Source organism: Crocodylus siamensis, unplaced genomic scaffold (assembly GCF_052110815.1).
Source record: "Crocodylus siamensis isolate JL-2025a unplaced genomic scaffold, ASM5211081v1 HiC_scaffold_16, whole genome shotgun sequence".
In the NCBI taxonomy this organism is placed as follows: domain Eukaryota; kingdom Metazoa; phylum Chordata; order Crocodylia; family Crocodylidae; genus Crocodylus; species Crocodylus siamensis.
The window spans coordinates 3,239,839-3,257,986 of NW_028324426.1; positions in this window are offsets into that span (position 1 = coordinate 3,239,839).

Genomic DNA, 18,148 nt, shown 5'->3' on the forward strand with positions numbered 1-18,148 from the left:
AAGGCCACATTCGCTTGCCTGGGGTTGACCTGGTGGCTGTAAGGCCCCATTCGCTTGCATTGGGCTCACCTGGTGTATGTAAGGCCCCGTAGGCTTGCTTCGGGTTCACCTGTGACTGCAAGGCCCCATTCGCTTAAAGAGGGTTGACCTGGTGGCTGGAAGGCCCCATTCGCTTGGATTTGGTTGACCTGGTGTCTGCAAGCCCCGTAGGCTTGCCTGAGTTACACCTGGTGGCAGCAAGGCCCGTTCGCTTGCCTGGGGTTGACCTGGTGGCTGCAAGGCCCTATTCACTTGCAGGGCTTGACCTGGTGGCTGCAAGGCACAATTCGCTTGCTTTGGCTTGACCTGGTGGCTCCAATGCCCCATTCACTTACGTGGGGTTAACCTGGTGGCTGCAAGGCCCCCTAGGCTTGCAGGGGGTTGACCTAGTGGCTGAAAGGCCCCATTCGCAGACCTGGGGTTGACCTGGAGGCTGCCAGGCCCCATTTGCTTGCCTGGGGTTAACCTGGTGGCTGCAAGGCCCCATTTGATTGGATTGGGATGACCTAGTGTCTGGAATGCCCCGTAGGCTTGACTGAGTTTCACCTGGTGGTTGAAAGGCCCCATTCGCTTACCTGGGGTTGACCTGGAGGTTGCAAGACCCCATTCACTTTACCTGGGATTCATCTCCTCGCTTCAGGACCCCATAGGCTCACAAGCGGTTGACCTGGTGGCTGAAAGGCCCCATTCACTTGCATTGGGTTCACCTGGTGTCTGCAAGGCCCCATTCGCTCTACCTGGGGTTGACCTGGTGGCTGCAAGGCCCCAATCCCTTACCTGCGGTTGACCTGGTGGCAAGGCCCCTGGGGTTAACCTGGTGGCTCCAAGGCTTCACTTGGATTGGGTTGACATGGTGGCTGGGTTGACCTGGTGGCTGCAAGGCCCCATTAGCTTACCCTGGATTGACCTGGTGTCTGAGCCCCATTAGCTGCAGGGGTTGACCTGGTTGCTGCCACAACCTTGTGGCTGCCCACATTCGCTTGCCTGGGAATGACCTGGCGGCTGAAAGGCGCAAATCAGTTACCTGGTTCACCTGGTGGCTGTAGGACCCCATAGGCTTGCAGGGGGCTGACCTGGTGGCTGCAAGGACCCATTCACTAGCATTGGGTTGCTGGAATCTGGAACCTCTTATCTGGGGTTGACCTGGTGGTTGTAAGTCCCATTCATTTACCTGTTCACCTGCAGGACCCCATAAGCTGTTGAACTGCAAGGCCCCATTCGCTTGCATTGGGTTGACCTGGTGGCTGCAAGGCCCAATTAACTTAAATGGGGTTGACCTGGTTGACCTGGTGGCTGCAAGGCCCATTCACTTCCCTGGGGTTGACCTGGTGGCTTGCCCCATAGGCTTGCAGGGCTTTCACCTGGTGGCTGCAAGGCCGCATTCTCTTCCCTGGGGTTGACCTCGTGGTTGCAAGGCCCGTTTCGCTTGAATTGGATTCACCTGGTGTATGGAAGGCCCCGTAGGCTTGCTCTGGGTTGACCTGGTGACTGCAAGGCCCATTCACTTAAAATGGGTTGACCTGGTGGCTGCAAGGCCCCATTTGATTACTTGGGGTTGACCTGGTGGCTGCAAGGCACCCATTCACTTAAATGGGGTTGACCTGGTTGCTGCAAGGCCCCATTCGCTTACCTGGGTTTGACCTGGAGGCTTCAAGGCCCCATTCGCTTCCCTGGGGTTGACCTGGTGGCTGGAAGGCCCCATTCGCTTGGATATGGTTGACCTGGTGTCTGTAAGCCCCGTAGGCTTGCGTCAGCTACACCTGGTGGCAGCAAGGCCCCATTCGCTTGCCTGGGCTTGACCTGGTGGCTGCAAGCCCCATTCGCTTGCAGGGGTTTGACCTGGTGGCTGCAAGGCCCATTCACTTACTGGGGGTTCACCGGGTGGTTCCAGGACCCCATAGGCTTGCAGGGGGTTGACCTGGTGGCTGCAAGGCCCCATTCGCTTGCATTGGGTTGACCTGGTGGCTCCAAGGCCCCATTCACTTACGTGGGGTTGACCTGGTGGCTGCAAGGCCCCATTGGCTTGCTGGGGGTTGACCTGGTGGCTGCAAGGCCCCATTCGGCTTACCTGGGGTTGACCTGGAGGCTGCCAGGACCCATTCGCTTGCCTGGGGTTGACCTGGTGGCTGTAAGGCCCCATTCGCTTGCATTCGGCTCACCTGGTGGCTGTAAGGCCCCGTAGGCTTGCTTCGGGTTCACCTGGTGGCTGCAAGGCCCCATTCGCTTAAAGGGGGTTGACCTGGTGGCTGGAAGGCCCCATTCGCTTGGATTTGGTTGACCTGGTGTCTGCAAGCCCCGTAGGCTTGCCTGAGTTACACCTGGTGGCAGCAAGGCCCCTTTGCTGGTTGACTGGGGTTGACCTGGTGGCTGCAAGGTACAATTCGCTTGCATTGGGTTGACCTGGTGGCTCCAAGGCCCCATTTGCTTGCCTGGGGTTAACCTGGTGGCTCCAAGGCCCCATTCACTTGGATTGGGTTGACATGGTGGCTGCAAGTCCCCATTCGCTTACAGAGGCTTGACCTGGTGGCTGAAAGGCCCCAATTTGCTTGTATTGGGTTGACCTGGTTGCTGCACGGCCCCATTAGCTTACCCTGGATTGACCTGGTGTCTGCAAGCCCCATTAGCTTGCAGGGGTTGACCTGGTGGCTGCAAGGCCACATTCGCTTCCCTCCTGTTGACCTTGTGGCTGCAAGGCCCCATTCGCTTGCCTGGGATTGACCTGGTGGCTGCAAGGCGCAATTCACTTACCTGGTTCACCTGGTGGCTGTAGGGCCCCATAGGCTTGCAGGGGGCTGACCTGGAGGCTGCAAGGACCCATTCACTAGCATTGGGTTGACCTGGAATCTGGAAGACCCCATTCTCTTATCTGGGGTTGACCTGGTGGTTGCAAGCCCCATTCACTTACCTGGGGTTCACCTGGTCGCTGCAGGACCCCATAGGCTCACAGGGGGTTGACCTGGTGGCTGAAAGGCCCCATTCGCTTACATTGGGTTCACCTGGTGTCTGCGAGGCCCCATTCGCTTGCATTGGGTTGACCTGGTGGCTGCAAGGCCCAATTAACTTAAATGGGGTTGACCTGGTGGCTGGAAGGCCCCATAGGCTTGCCTGGGGTTTACCTGGTGGCTGCAAGGCTCCATTCACTTGCCTGGGGTTGACCTGGTGGCTGCAGTGCCCCATAGGCTTGCAGGGCTTTCACCTGGTGGCTGCAAGGCCACATTCTCTTGCCTGGGGTTGACCTGGTGGCTGCAAGGCCCCTTTCGCTCGAATTGGGTTCACCTGGTGTATGGAAGGCCCCGTAGGCTTGCTCCGGGTTGACATGGTGACTGCACGGCCCATTCGTTTAAAATGGATTGACCAGGTGGCTGGAAGGCCCCATTTGATTACTTGGGGTTGACCTGGTGGCTGCAAGACACCATTCACTTAAATGGGGTTGACCTGGTTGCTGCAAGGCCCCATTCGCTTACCTGGGTTTGAGCTGGAGGCTTCAAGGCCCCATTCGCTTCCCTGGGGTTGACCTGGTGGCTGGAAGGCCCCATTCGCTTGGATATGGTTGACCTGGTGTCTGTAAGCCCCGTAGGCTTGCGTGAGCTACACCTGGTGGCAGCAAGGCCCCATTCGCTTGCCTGGGCTTAAACTGGTGGCTGCAAGGCCCCAGTCGCTTGCAGGGGTTTGACCTGGTGGCTGCAAGGCACCATTCACTTACTGGGGGTTCACCTGGTGGTTGCAGGACCCCATAGGCTTACAGGGGGTTGACCTGATGGCTGCAAGGCCCCATTCGCTTGCATTGGGTTGACCTGGTGGTTCCAACGCCCCATTCACTTACGTGGGGTTCACCTGGTGGCTGCAGGGCCCCTTGGCTTGCTGGGGGTTGACCTAGTGGCTGCAAGGCCCCATTCGCATACCTGGGGTTGACCTGGAGGCTGCCAGGACCCATTCGCTTGCCTGGGGTTGACCTGGTGGCTGCAAGGCCCCTTCGCTTGCATTCGGCTCACCTGGTGTATGTAAGGCCCCGTAGGCTTGCTTCGGGTTCACCTGGTGACTGCTGCAAGGCCACAGTCGCTTGCAGGGGTTTGACCTGGTGGCTGCAAGGCACTATTCACTTACTGGGGGTTCACCTGGTAGTTCCAGGACGCCATAGGCTTGCAGGGGGTTGACGTGGTGGCTGCAAGGCCCCATTCGCTTGCATTGGGTTGACCTGGTGGCTGCAAGGCCCCATTCGCTTGCATTGGGTTTACCTGGTGGGTCCAACAACCCATTCACTTACGTGGGGTTCACCTGGTGGCTGCAGGGCCCCTTGGCTTGCTGGGGGGTGACCTAGTGGCTGAAAGGCCCCATTCGCATACCTGGGGTTGACCTGGTGGCTGTAAGGCCCCATTCGCTTGCATTGGGCTCACGTGGTGTATGTAAGGCCCCGTAGGCTTGCTTTGGATTCACCTGGTGACTGCAAGGCCCCATTCGCTTAAAGGGGGTTGACCTGGTGGCTGGAAGGCCCCATTCGCTTGGATGTGGTTGACCTGGTGTCTGCAAGCCCCGTAGGCTTGCCTGAGTTACACCTGGTGGCAGCAAGGCCCCTTCGCTTGCCTGGGGTTGACCTGGTGGTTGCAAGGCCCTATTCACTTGCAGGGCTTGACCTGGTGGCTGCAAGGCACAATTCGCTTGCATTGGCTTGACCTGGTGGCTCCAACGCCCCATTCACTTACGTGGGGTTCACCTGGTGGCTGCAAGGCCCCCTAGGCTTGCAGGGGGTTGACCTAGTGGCTGAAAGGCCCCATTCGCAGACCTGGGGTTGACCTTGAGGCTGCCAGGCCCCATTTGCTTGCCTGGGGTTTAACCTGGTGGCTGCAAGGCCCCATTTGATTGGATTGGGATGACCTAGTGTCTGGAATGCCCCGTAGGCTTGCCTGAGTTACACCTGGTGTCTGCAAGGCCCCATTCGCTTACCAGGGGTTGACCTGGCAGCTGCAAGGCCCCATTCGCTTGGCTGAGGTTGACCTGGTGGTTGCAAGACACCATTCACTTTACCTGGGGTTCATCTGCTCGCTTCAGGACCCCATAGGCTCACAAGCGGTTGACTTGGTGGCCGAAAGGCCCCATTCGCTTGCATTGGGTTCACCTGGTGTCTGCAAGGCCCCATTCGCTCTACCTGGGGCTGACCTAGTGTCTGCAAGGCCCCACTCGCTTGCATTGGGTTGACCTGGTGGCTGCAAGGCCCCATTAGCTTACCTGGGGTTGACCTGGTGGCTGCAAGGCCCCAATCGCTTACCTGCGGTTGACCTGGTGGCTACAAGGCCCCATTTGCTTGCCTGGGTTTAACCTTGTGGCTCCAAGGCCCCATTGACTTGGATTGGGTTGACATGGTGGCTGCAAGTCCCCATTTGCTTACAGAGGCTTGACCTGGTGGCTGAAAGGCCCCATTTGCTTGAATTGGGTTGACCTGGTGGCTGCACGGCCCCATTAGCTTACCCTGGATTGACCTGGTGTCTGCAAGCCCCATTAGCTTGCAGGGGTTGACCTGGTGCTTCTAAGGCCACATTCCCTTCCCTGCTGTTGCCCTTGTGGCTGCAAGGCCCCATTCGCTTGCCTGGGATTGACCTGGTGGCTGCAAGGTGCAATTCACTTACCTGGTTCACCTGGTGGCTGTAGGGCTCCATAGGCTTGCAGGGGGCTGACCTGGTGGCTGGAAGGACCCATTCACTAGCATTGGGTTGACCTGGAATCTGGAAGACCCCATTCTCTTATCTGGGGTTGACCTGGTGGTTGCAACCCACATTCACTTACCTGGGGTTCACCTGGTCGCTGCAGGACCCCATAGGCTCACAGGGGGTTGATCTGGTGGCTGAAAGGCCCCATTCGCTTGCATTGGGTTGACCTGGTGGCTGGAAGGCCCCATAGGCTTGCCTGGGGTTTACCTGGTGGCTGCAAGACTCCATTCACTTGCCTGGGGTTGACCTGGTGGCTGCAAGGCCCCTTTCGCTTGAATTGGGTTCACCTGGTTTATGGAAGGCCCCGTAGGCTTGCTCCGGGTTGACCTGGTGACTGCACGGCCCATTCGTTTAAAAAGGATTGACCAGGTGGCTGGAAGGCCCCATTTGATTACTTGGGGTTGACCTGGTGGCTGCAAGACACCATTCACTTAAATGGGGTTGACCTGGTTGCTGCAAGGCCCCATTCGCTTACCTGGGTTTGACCTGGAGGCTTCAAGGCCCCATTCACTTCCCTGGGATTGACCTGGTGGCTGGAAGGCCCCATTTGCTTGGATATGGTTGACCTGGTGTCTGTAAGCCCTGTAGGCTTGCGTGAGCTACACCTGGTGGCACCAAGGCCCCATTCGCTTGCCTGGAGTTAAACTGGTGGCTGCAAGGCCCCAGTCGCTTGCAGGGGTTTGACCTGGTGGATGCAATGCACCATTCACTTAGTGGGGGTTCACCTGGTGGTTGCAGGACGCCATAGGCTTGCAGGGGGTTGACGTCTTGGCTACAAGGCCCCATTCGCTTGAATTGGGTTGACCTGGTGGCTCCACGGCCCCATTAGCTTACCCTGGATTGACCTCATGTCTGCAAGCCCCATTAGCTTGCAGGGGTTGACCTGGTGGCTGCAAGGCCACATTCGCTTCGCTGCTGTTGACCTTGTGGCTGCAAGGCCCCTTTCGCTTGCCTGGGATTGACCTGGTGGCTGCAAGGCCCAATTCACTTTACCTGGTTCACCTGGTGGCTGTAGGGCCCCATAGGCTTGCAGGGGGCTGACCTGGTGGCTGCAAGGACCCATTCACTAGCCTTTGGTTGACCTGGAATCTAGAAGCCCCATTCTCTTATCTGGGGTTGACCTGGTGGATGCAAGCCCCATTCACTTACCTGGGGTTCACCTGGTCGCTGCAGGACCCCATAGGCTCACAGGGGGGTGACCTGGTGGCTGAAAGGCCCCATTCGCTGACCTGGGGTTAACCTGGAGGCTGTCAGGACCCATTCGCTTGCCTGGGGTGATCCTGGTGGCTGCAAGGCCCCATTTGATTGGATTGGGTTGACCTGGTGACTGGAATGCCCCGTATGCTTGCCTGAGTTACACCTGGTGACTGCAAGGCCCCATTCGCTTACCTGGGATTGACGTGGTGGCTGCAAGGCCCCATTCACTTGGCTGGGGTTTACCTGGTGGTTGCAAGACCCCATTCACTTACCTGGGGTTCACCTGCTCGCTTCAGGACCCCATAGGCTCACAGGCGGTTGACCTGGTGCCTGAAAGGCCCCATTCGCTTGCTTTGGGTTCACCTGGTGTCTGCAAGGCCCCATTCTCTTTACCTGGGGGTGACCTAGTGTCTTCAAGGCCCCATTCGCTTGCATTGGGTTAACCTGGTGGCTGGAAGGCCCGATTAGCTTTCCTGGGGTTGACCTGGTGGCTGCAAGGCCCCAGTTGCTTACCTTGGGTTGACCTGATGGCTGCAAGGCCCCATTTGCCTGCCTGGAGTTAACCTGGTGGCTGCAAGGCCTCATTCACTTGGATTGGGTTGACCTGGTGGCTGCAAGGCCCCATTCACTTACAGGGGCTTGACCTGGTGGCTGAAAGGCCCCATTCGCTTGCATTGGGTTGACCTGGTGGCTGCAAGTCCCCATTCGCTTACCTGGGTTAGACCTGGAGTCTGCAAAGCCCCATTTGCTTACCTGGGTTTGACCTGGTGGCTGCAAGGCCCCATTCACTTGGATTGGGTTGACCTGGTGGCTGCAAGGCCCCATTCACGTACAGGGGATTGACCTCGTGGTTGCAAGGCCCTATTAGCTTGCCTGGGGTAGACCTGGTGGCTGCAAGGCCCCATTAGCTTACCTGGGGTGGAGCTGGTGGCTGCAAGGCCATATTCGCTTCCCTGCTGTTGACCTTGTGGCTGCAAGTCCCCATTCGCTTTCCTGGGATTGACCTGGTGGATGCAAGGCCCCATTCGCTTACAGGGGCTTCACCTCTTGGCTGAAAGCCCCATTCGCTTGCGTTGGGTTTACCTGGTGTTTCCAAGGCCCCATCAGCTTACCTGTGGTGCCCTAGTGTCTGCAAGGCCCCTTTCGCTTGCATTGGGTTGACCTGGTAGCTGCAGGGCCCAATTAGCTTTAATGGGGTTTGACCTGGTGGCTGGAAGACCCCATAGGCTTGCAGGGGTTTCTCCTGGTGGCTGCAAGGCCACATTAGCTTGCCTGGGGTTGACCTGGTGGCTGCAAGGCCCCATTCGCTTGCATTGGGTTCAGCTGGTGTATGTAAGGCCCCGTAGGCTTGCTTCGGGTTGACCTGGTGACTGCAAGGCCCCATTCACTTAAAAGGGGTTCACCAGGTGGCTAGAAGGCCCCATTGGATTACTTGGGGTTGACCTGGTTGCTGCAAGGCCCCATTAGCTTACCTGGGGTTGACCTGGTGTCTGCAAGGGCATATTCGCTTCCCTGCTGTTGACCTTGTGGCTGCAAGGCCCCATTCGCTTGCCTGGGATTGATCTGGTGGCTGCAAGGCCCCATTCGCTTAGAGCGGCTTGACCTGGTGGCTGGAAGGCCCCATTCGCTTGCATTGGGTTGTCCTGCTGGCTGCAAGGCCCCATTAGCTTACCTGGTGTTGACCTGGTGTCTGCAAGGCCCCATTAGCTGGCAGGGGGTTGATCTGGTGGCTGCAAGGCCCCATTAGCTTCCAGGGGGTTGACCTGGTGGCTGCAAGGCCCCATTAGCTTGCAGGGGGTTGACCTGGTGGCTGCACGGCCCCATTAGCTTACCCTGGATTGTCCTGGTGTCTGCAAGCCCCATTAGCTTGCAGGGGTTGACCTGGTGGCTGCAAGGCCACATTCGCTTCGCTGCTGTTGACCTTGTGGCTGCAAGGCCCCTTTCGCTTGCCTGGGATTGACCTGGTGGCTGCAAGGCCCAATTCACTTACCTGGTTCACCTGGTGTCTGTAGGGCGCCATAGGCTTGCAGGGGGCTGACCTGGTGGCTGGAAGGACCCATTCACTAGCATTGGGTTGACCTGGAATCTAGATGCCCCATTCTCTTATCTGGGGTTGACCTGGTGGTTGCAAGCCCCATTCACTAAACCTGGGGTTCACCTGGTCGCTGCAGGACCCCATAGGCTCACAGGGGGTTGACCTGGTGGCTGAAAGGCCCCATTCTCAGACCTGGGGTTAACCTGGAGGCTGCCAGGACCCATTCGCTTGCCTGGGGTGAAGCTGGTGGCTGCAAGGCCCCATTTGATTGGATTGGGTTGACCTGGTGACTGGAATGCCCCGTAGGCTTGCCTGAGTTACACCTGGTGACTGCAAGGCCCCATTCGCTTACCTGGGATTGACGTGGTGGTTGCAAGGCCCCATTCGCTTTGCTGGGGTTTACCTGGTGGTTGCAAGACCCCATTCACTTACCTGGGGTTCACCTGGTGGCTGCAGGACCCCATAGGCTCACAGGCGGTTGACCTGGTGGCTGAAAGGCCCCATTCGCTTGCTTTGGGTTGACCTGGTGGCTGCAAGGCCCCATTCGCTTACCTGGGGTTGACCTGGTGTCTGCAAGGCCCCATTCGCTTGCATTGGGTTAACCTGGTGGCTGCAAGGCCCCATTTGCTTGCCTGGGGTTGACCTGGTGGCTGCAAGGCCCCATTTGCTTGCCTGGGGTTGACCTGGTGGCTGCAAGGCCCCATTCGCTTGCATTGGGTTGACCTGGTGGCTGCAAGGCCCCATTAGCTTACTTGGAGTTGAGCTGGTGTCTGCAAGGCCCCATTCGCTTGCATTGGGTTGACCTGGTGTCTCCAAGGCCCCATTCAGCTTACCTGCGGGGTGCCCTAGTGTCTGTAAGGCCCCATTCGCTTGCATTGGGTTGACCTGGTGGCTGCAAGGCCCAATTAGCTTAAATGGGGTTGACCTGGTGGCTGGAAGGCCCCATAGGCTTGCAGGGGTTTCACCTGTTGGCTTCAAGGCCACATTCGCTTGCCTGGGGTTGACCTGGTGGCTGCAAGGCCCCATTTGCTTGCATTAGGTTCACCTGGTGTATGTAAGGCCCCATAGGCTTGCTTCGGGTTGACCTGGTGGCTGCAAGGCCCCATTCACTTAAAAGGGGTTCACCTGGTGGCTGGAAGGCCCCATTTGATTACTTGGGGTTGACCTGGTGGATTGCAAGGCCCCATTCACTTAACTGGGTTTGACCTGGTTGCTGCAAGGCCCCATTTGCTTCCCTGGGGTTGACCTGGTGGCTGCAAGGCCCCATTCACTTGCATTGGGTTGACCTGGTGGCTGCAAGGCCCCATTCGCTTACCTGGGTTGACCTGGTGTCTGCAAGGCCCCATTTGCTTACCTGGGGTTGACCTGGTGGCTGCAAGGCCCCATTCACTTGGATTGGGTTGACCTGGTGGCTGCAAGGCCCCATTCGCTTACCTGGGGTTGACCTGGTGGCTGCAAGGCCCCATTTAGCTTGCCTGGGGTTGACCTGGTGGCTGCAAGGCCCCATAGGCTTTCCTGGGGTTGACCTGGTGGCTGCAAGGCCCCATTCGCTTGAGAGGGGTTTGACCTGGTGGCTGCAAGGCCCATTTGCTTGCATTGGGTTGACCTGGTGGCTGCAAGGCCCCATTAGCTTGCCTGGGGTTCACCTGGTGGCTGCAAGGCCCCATTCGCACTTGGGGTTGACCTGGTGGCTGCAAGGCCCCATTCGCTTACAGGGGCTTGACCTGGTGGCTGCAAGGCCCCATTCGCTTGCATTGGTTACACCTGGTGGCTGCAAGGCCCCATTCGCTTACCTGGGGTTGACCTGGTGGCTGCAAGGCCCCATTCGCTTGAGAGGGGTTGACCTGGTGGCTGCAAGGCCCATTAGCTTGCATTGGGTTGACCTGGTGGCTGCAAGGCCCCATTCGCTTGCCTGGGGTTGACCTGGTGGCTGCAAGGCCCCATTAGCTTGCCTGGGGTTGACCTGGTGGCTGCAAGGCCCCATTCGCTTACATTGGGTTGACCTGGTGGCTGCAAGGCCCCGTAGGCTTGCTTCGGGTTGACCTGGTGGCTGCAAGGCCCCATTCACTTACAGGGGTTGACCTGGTGGCTGCAAGGCCCCATTGGCTTGCCTGGGGTTGACCTGGTGGCTGCAAGGCCCCATTAGCTTACCTGGGGTTGACCTGGTGGCTGCAAGGCCCCATTCGCTTCCTTGGGTTGACCTGGTGGCTGCAAGGCCCCATTCGCTTGCCTGGGATTGACCTGGTGGCTGCAAGGCCCCATTCGCTTAGAGGGGCTTGACCTGGTGGCTGCAAGGCCCCATTCGCTTGCATTGGGTTGACCTGGTGGCTGCAAGGCCCCATTAGCTTACCTGGGGTTGACCTGGTGGCTGCAAGGCCCCATTCGCTTGCATTGGGTTGACCTGGTGGCTGCAAGGCCCCATTAGCTTCCAGGGGGTTGACCTGGTGGCTGCAAGGCCCCATTCGCTTGCAGGGGCTTGACCTGGTGGCTGCAAGGCCCCATTAGCTTGCATTGGCTTGACCTGGTGTCTGCAAGGCCCCATTAGCTTACCTGGGGTTGACCTGGTGGCTGCAAGGCCCCATTCGCTTGCATTGGGTTGACCTGGTGGCTGCAAGGCCCCATTAGCTTAATGGGGTTGACCTGGTGGCTGCAAGACCCCATAGGCTTGCAGGGGTTCACCTGGTGGCTGCAAGGCCCCATTAGCTTGCCTGGGGTTGACCTGGTGGCTGCAAGGCCCCATTCGCTTGCATTGGGTTGACCTGGTGTCTGTAAGGCCCCGTAGGCTTGCTTCGGGTTGACCTGGTGGCTGCAAGGCCCCATTCACTTAAAAGGGGTTCACCTGGTGGCTGAAGGCCCCATTGGCTTACTTGGGGTTGACCTGGTGGCTGCAAGGCCCCATTAGCTTACCTGGGGTTGACCTGGTGTCTGCAAGGCCCCATTCGCTTCCTGGGGTTGACCTGGTGGCTGCAAGGCCCCATTCGCTTGCCTGGGGTTGACCTGGTGGCTGCAAGGCCCCATTCGCTTAGAGGGGTTGACCTGGTGGCTGGAAGGCCCCATTCGCTTGCATTGGGTTGACCTGGTGGCTGCAAGGCCCCATTAGCTTACCTGGGGTTGACCTGGTGGCTGCAAGGCCCCATTAGCTTGCAGGGGGTTGACCTGGTGGCTGCAAGGCCCCATTCGCTTGCCTGGGGTTGACCTGGTGGCTGCAAGGCCCCATTCGCTTGCAGGGGGTTGACCTGGTGGCTGCAAGGCCCCATTAGCTTGCCTGGGGTTGACCTGGTGGCTGCAAGGCCCCATTCGCTTGCAGGGGTTGACCTGGTGGCTGCAAGGCCCCATTACGCTTCCCTGGGTTGACCTGGTGGCTGCAAGGCCCCATTCGCTTGCTGGGGTTGACCTGGTGGCTGCAAGGCCCCATTCACTTACCTGGGGTTCACCTGGTGGCTGCAAGGCCCCATTAGGCTTGCTGGGGTTGACCTGGTGGCTGCAAGGCCCCATTCGCTTGCATTGGGTTGACCTGGTGGCTGCAAGGCCCCATTCAGCTTACCTGGGGTTGACCTGGTGGCTGCAAGGCCCCATTCGCTTGCTGGGGTTGACCTGGTGGCTGCAAGGCCCCATTCGCTTAGCATGGGGTTGACCTGGTGGCTGGAAGGCCCCATTCGCTTGCCTGGGGTTGACCTGGTGGCTGCAAGGCCCCATTCACTTACCTGGGGTTGACCTGGTGGCTGCAGGCCCCATAGGCTTGCAGGGGGTTGACCTGGTGGCTGCAAGGCCCCATTCGCTTGCCTTGGGTTGACCTGGTGGCTGCAAGGCCCCATTCGCTTGCACCTGGTGGGGTTGACCTGGTGGCTGCAAGGCCCCATTCACTTACCTGGGGTTGACCTGGTGGCTGCAAGGCCCCATAGGCTTGCCTGGGGTTGACCTGGTGGCTGCAAGGCCCCATTCACTTGCCTGGGGTTGACCTGGTGGCTGCAAGGCCCCATTCGCTTACCTGGGTTGACCTGGTGGCTGCAAGGCCCCATTCGCTTGCCTGGGGTTGACCTGGTGGCTGCAAGGCCCCATTCGCTTACCTGGGGTTGACCTGGTGGCTGCAAGGCCCCATTCGCTTGCCTGGGGTTGACCTGGTGGCTGCAAGGCCCCATTCGCTTGCCTGGGGTTGACCTGGTGGCTGCAAGGCCCCATTCGCTTGCATGGGGTTGACCTGGTGGCTGCAAGGCCCCATTCGCTTGCCTGGGGTTGACCTGGTGGCTGCAAGGCCCCATTCGCTTGCCTGGGGTTGACCTGGTGGCTGCAAGGCCCCATTCGCTTCCCTGGGGTTGACCTGGTGGCTGCAAGGCCCCATTAGCTTGCCTGGGGTTGACCTGGTGGCTGCAAGGCCCCATTCGCTTGCCTGGGTTGACCTGGTGGCTGCAAGGCCCCATTAGCTTACCTGGGGTTGACCTGGTGGCTGCAAGGCCCCATTCGCTTGCCTGGGGTTGACCTGGTGGCTGCAAGGCCCCATTCACCTTGCCTGGGGTTGACCTGGTGGCTGCAAGGCCCCATTCACTTGCCTGGGGTTCACCTGGTGGCTGCAAGGCCCCATTCGCTTACCTGGGGTTGACCTGGTGGCTGCAAGGCCCCATTCACTTGCATTGGGTTGACCTGGTGGCTGCAAGGCCCCATTAGCTTACCTGGGGTTGACCTGGTGGCTGCAAGGCCCCATTCGCTTACCTGGGGTTGACCTGGTGGCTGCAAGGCCCCATTCGCTTACCTGGGGTTGACCTGGTGGCTGCAAGGCCCCATTCGCTTGCATGGGGTTGACCTGGTGGCTGCAAGGCCCCATTCGCTTGCCTGGGGTTGACCTGGTGGCTGCAAGGCCCCATTCGCTTGCCTGGGGTTGACCTGGTGGCTGCAAGGCCCCATTCGCTTGCCTGGGGTTGACCTGGTGGCTGCAAGGCCCCATTCGCTTGCCTGGGGTTGACCTGGTGGCTGCAAGGCCCCATTCACTTGCCTGGGGTTGACCTGGTGGCTGCAAGGCCCCATTAGGCTTGCCTGGGGTTGACCTGGTGGCTGCAAGGCCCATTCGCTTGCATTGGGTTGACCTGGTGGCTGCAAGGCCCCATTCGCTTGCCTGGGGTTACACCTGGTGGCTGCAAGGCCCCATTCACTTGCATGGGGTTGACCTGGTGGCTGCAAGGCCCCATTCGCTTGCTTGGGTTGACCTGGTGGCTGCAAGGCCCCATTCGCTTACCTGGGGTTGACCTGGTGGCTGCAAGCCCCATTCGCTTGCATTGGGTTGACCTGGTGTCTGCAAGGCCCCGTAGGCTTGCCTGGGTTCACCTGGTGGCTGCAAGGCCCCATTCGCTTGCGTTGGGTTGACCTGGTGCTGCAAGGCCCCATTCGCTTACTTCGGGTTGACCTGGTGGCTGCAAGGCCCCATTTGCTTGCCTGGGTTGACCTGGTGGCTGCAAGGCCCCATTCACTTGCATGGGGTTGACCTGGTGGCTGCAAGGCCCCATTCGCTTGCCTTGGGTTGACCTGGTGGCTGCAAGGCCCCATTCGCTTCCCTGGGGTTGACCTGGTGGCTGCAAGGCCCCATTCGCTTACCTGGGTTGACCTGGTGGCTGCAAGGCCCCATTCGCTTACCTGGGTTGACCTGGTGGCTGCAAGGCCCCATTCACTTACCTGGGGTTGACCTGGTGGCTGCAAGGCCCCATTCGCTTGCCTGGGGTTGACCTGGTGGCTGCAAGGCCCCATTCGCTTGCCTGGGTTGACCTGGTGGCTGCAAGGCCCCATTCGCTTGCCTGGGGTTGACCTGGTGGCTGCAAGGCCCCATTAGCTTACCTGGGGTTGACCTGGTGGCTGCAAGGCCCCATAGGCTTGCCTGGGGTTTACACCTGGTGGCTGCAAGGCCCCATTCACTTGCATTGGGTTGACCTGGTGGCTGCAAGGCCCCATAGGCTTGCTGGGCTTCACCTGGTGGCTGCAAGGCCCATTCGCACCTGGGGTTGACCTGGTGGCTGCAAGGCCCCATTCTTGCTTGGGCTCACCTGGTGTATGTAAGGCCCCGTAGGGGGTTGACCTGGTGGCTGCAAGGCCCCATTCGCTTAAAGGGGGTTGACCTGGTGGCTGCAAGGCCCCATTCGCTTGGCCTTTGGTTGACCTGGTGGCTGCAAGCCCCATTAGGCTTGCCTGGGTTCACCTGGTGGCTGCAAGGCCCCATTCGCTTGCCTGGGGTTGACCTGGTGGCTGCAAGGCCCCATTCACTTGCAGGGCTTTTCCTGGTGGCTGCAAGGCCCCATTCGCTTGCATTGGGTTGACCTGGTGGCTGCAAGGCCCCATTCACTTACGTGGGGTTCACCTGGTGGCTGCAAGGCCCCATAGGCTTGCAGGGGGTTGACCTAGTGGCTGCAAGGCCCCATTCGCTTACCTGGGGTTGACCTGGAGGCTGCAAGGCCCCATTCGCTTGCCTGGGGTTGACCTGGTGGCTGCAAGGCCCCATTCGCTTGGATTGGGTTGACCTGGTGTCTGCAAGGCCCCAGGCTTGCCTGAGTTACACCTGGTGGCTGCAAGGCCCCATTCGCTTGCTGGGGTTGACCTGGTGGCTGCAAGGCCCCATTAGGCTTGGGGTTGACCTGGTGGCTGCAAGGCCCCATTCGCTTGCTTTGGGTTCACCTGGTGTCTGCAAGGCCCCATTCGCTTACCTGGGGTTGACCTGGTGTCTGCAAGGCCCCATTCGCTTGCATTGGGTTGACCTGGTGGCTGCAAGGCCCCATTCGCTTACCTGGGGTTGACCTGGTGGCTGCAAGGCCCCATTCACTTACCTGGGGTTCACCTGGTGGCTGCAAGCCCCATTGCTTGCAGGGGGTTGACCTGGTGGCTGCAAGGCCCCATTCGCTTATTGGGTTGACCTGGTGGCTGCAAGGCCCCATTCGCTTGCCTGGGGTTGACCTGGTGGCTGCAAGGCCCCATTCGCTTGCATGGGGTTGACCTGGTGGCTGCAAGGCCCCATTCAGCTTACCTGGGGTTGACCTGGTGGCTGCAAGGCCCCATTAGGCTTGCTGGGGTTGACCTGGTGGCTGCAAGGCCCCATTCGCTTGCCTGGGGTTGACCTGGTGGCTGCAAGGCCCCATAGGCTTGCCTGGGGTTGACCTGGTGGCTGCAAGGCCCCATTCACTTGCCTGGGGTTCACCTGGTGGCTGCAAGGCCCCATTCGCTTACCTGGGGGTTGACCTGGTGGCTGAAAGGCCCCATTCGCTTGCATTGGGTTGACCTGGTGGCTGCAAGGCCCATTAACTTAAATGGGGTTGACCTGGTGGCTGGAAGGCCCCATAGGCTTGCCTGGGGTTTACCTGGTGGCTGCAAGGCTCCATTCACTTGCCTGGGGTTGACCTGGTGGCTGCAGTGCCCCATAGGCTTGCAGGGCTTTCACCTGGTGGCTGCAAGGCCACATTCTCTTGCCTGGGGTTGACCTGGTGGCTGCAAGGCCCCTTTCGCTTGAATTGGGTTCACCTGGTGTATGGAAGGCCCCGTAGGCTTGCTCCGGGTTGACCTGGTGACTGCACGGCCCCATTCGTTTAAAAGGGATTGACCAGGTGGCTGGAAGGCCCCATTTGATTACTTGGGGTTGACCTGGTGGCTGCAAGACACCATTCACTTAAATGGGGTTGACCTGGTTGCTGCAAGGCCCCATTCGCTTACCTGGGTTTGACCTGGAGGCTTCAAGGCCCCATTCGCTTCCCTGGGTTGACCTGGTGGCTGGAAGGCCCCATTCGCTTGGATATGGTTGACCTGGTGTCTGTAAGCCCCGTAGGCTTGCGTGAGCTACACCTGGTGGCAGCAAGGCCCCATTCGCTTCCCTGGGGTTAAACTGGTGGCTGCAAGGCCCCAGTCGCTTGCAGGGGTTTGAGCTGGTGGCTGCAAGGCACCATTCACTTACTGGGGGTTCACCTGGTGGTTGCAGGACCCCATAGGCTTGCAGGGGGTTGACGTGGTGGCTGCAAGGCCCCATTCGTTTGCATTGGGTTGACCTGGTGGTTCCAACGCCCCATTCACTTACGTGGGGTTCACCTGGTGGCTGCAGGGCCCCTTGGCTTGCAGGGGGTTGACCTAGTGGCTGAAAGGCCGCATTCGCATACCTGGGGTTGACCTGGAGGCTGCCAGGACCCATTCGCTTGCCTGGGGTTGACCTGGTGGCTGCAAGGCCCCATTTGATTGGATTGGGTTGACCTGGTGTCTGGAATGCCCCGTAGGCTTGCCTGAGTTACACCTGGTGGCTGCAAGGCCCCATTCGCTTACCTGGGATTGACGTGGTGGCTGCAAGGCCCCATTCGCTTGGCTGGGTTTACCTGGTGGTTGCAAGACCCCATTCACTTACCTGGGGTTCACCTGCTCGCTTCAGGACCCCATAGGCTCACAGGGGGTTGACCTGGTGGCTGAAAGGCCCCATTCGCTTGCTTTGGGTTCACCTGGTGTCTGCAAGGCCCCATTCGATTACCTGGGGTTGACCTGGTGGCTGCAAGGCCCCATTCGCTTACCTGGGGTTGACCTGGTGGCTGCAAGGCCCAATTCGCTTCCCTGGGGTTGACCTGGTGGCTCCAAAAGGCCCCATAGGCTTGCCTGGGGTTGACCTGGTGGCTGCAAGGCCCCATTAGGCTTATAGGGGTTTGAGCTGGTGGAAGCAAGGCCAAATTCGCTTGCCTGGGGTTGACCTGGTTGCTGCAAGGCCCCATTTGCTTGCATTGGGTTGACCTGGTGTCTGCAAGGCCCCGTAGGCTTGCTTGGGGTTCACCTGGTGGCTGCAAGGCCCCATTCGCTTACCTTGGGTTGACCTGGTGGCTGCAAGGCCCCATTCGCTTCCTTGGGGTTGACCTGGTGGCTGCAAGGCCCCATTCGCTTGCCTGGGGTTCACCTGGTGGCTGCAAGACCCCATAGGCTCGCAGGCGGTTGACCTGGTGGCTGCAAGGCCCTTTCGCTTGCACTGCATTGACCTGGTGCTGCAAGGCCCCATAGCCTTGCCTGAGTTCCACCTGGTGGCTGCAAGGCCCCATTCACTTGCCTGGGGTGGACCTGGTGGCTGCAAGGCCCCTTTCGCTTGCCTGGGGTTGACCTGGTGGCTGCAAGGCCCCATTCGCTTGCCTGGGGTTCACCTGGTGGCTGCAAGGCCCCATTCGCTTGCCTGGGGTTGACCTGGTGGCTG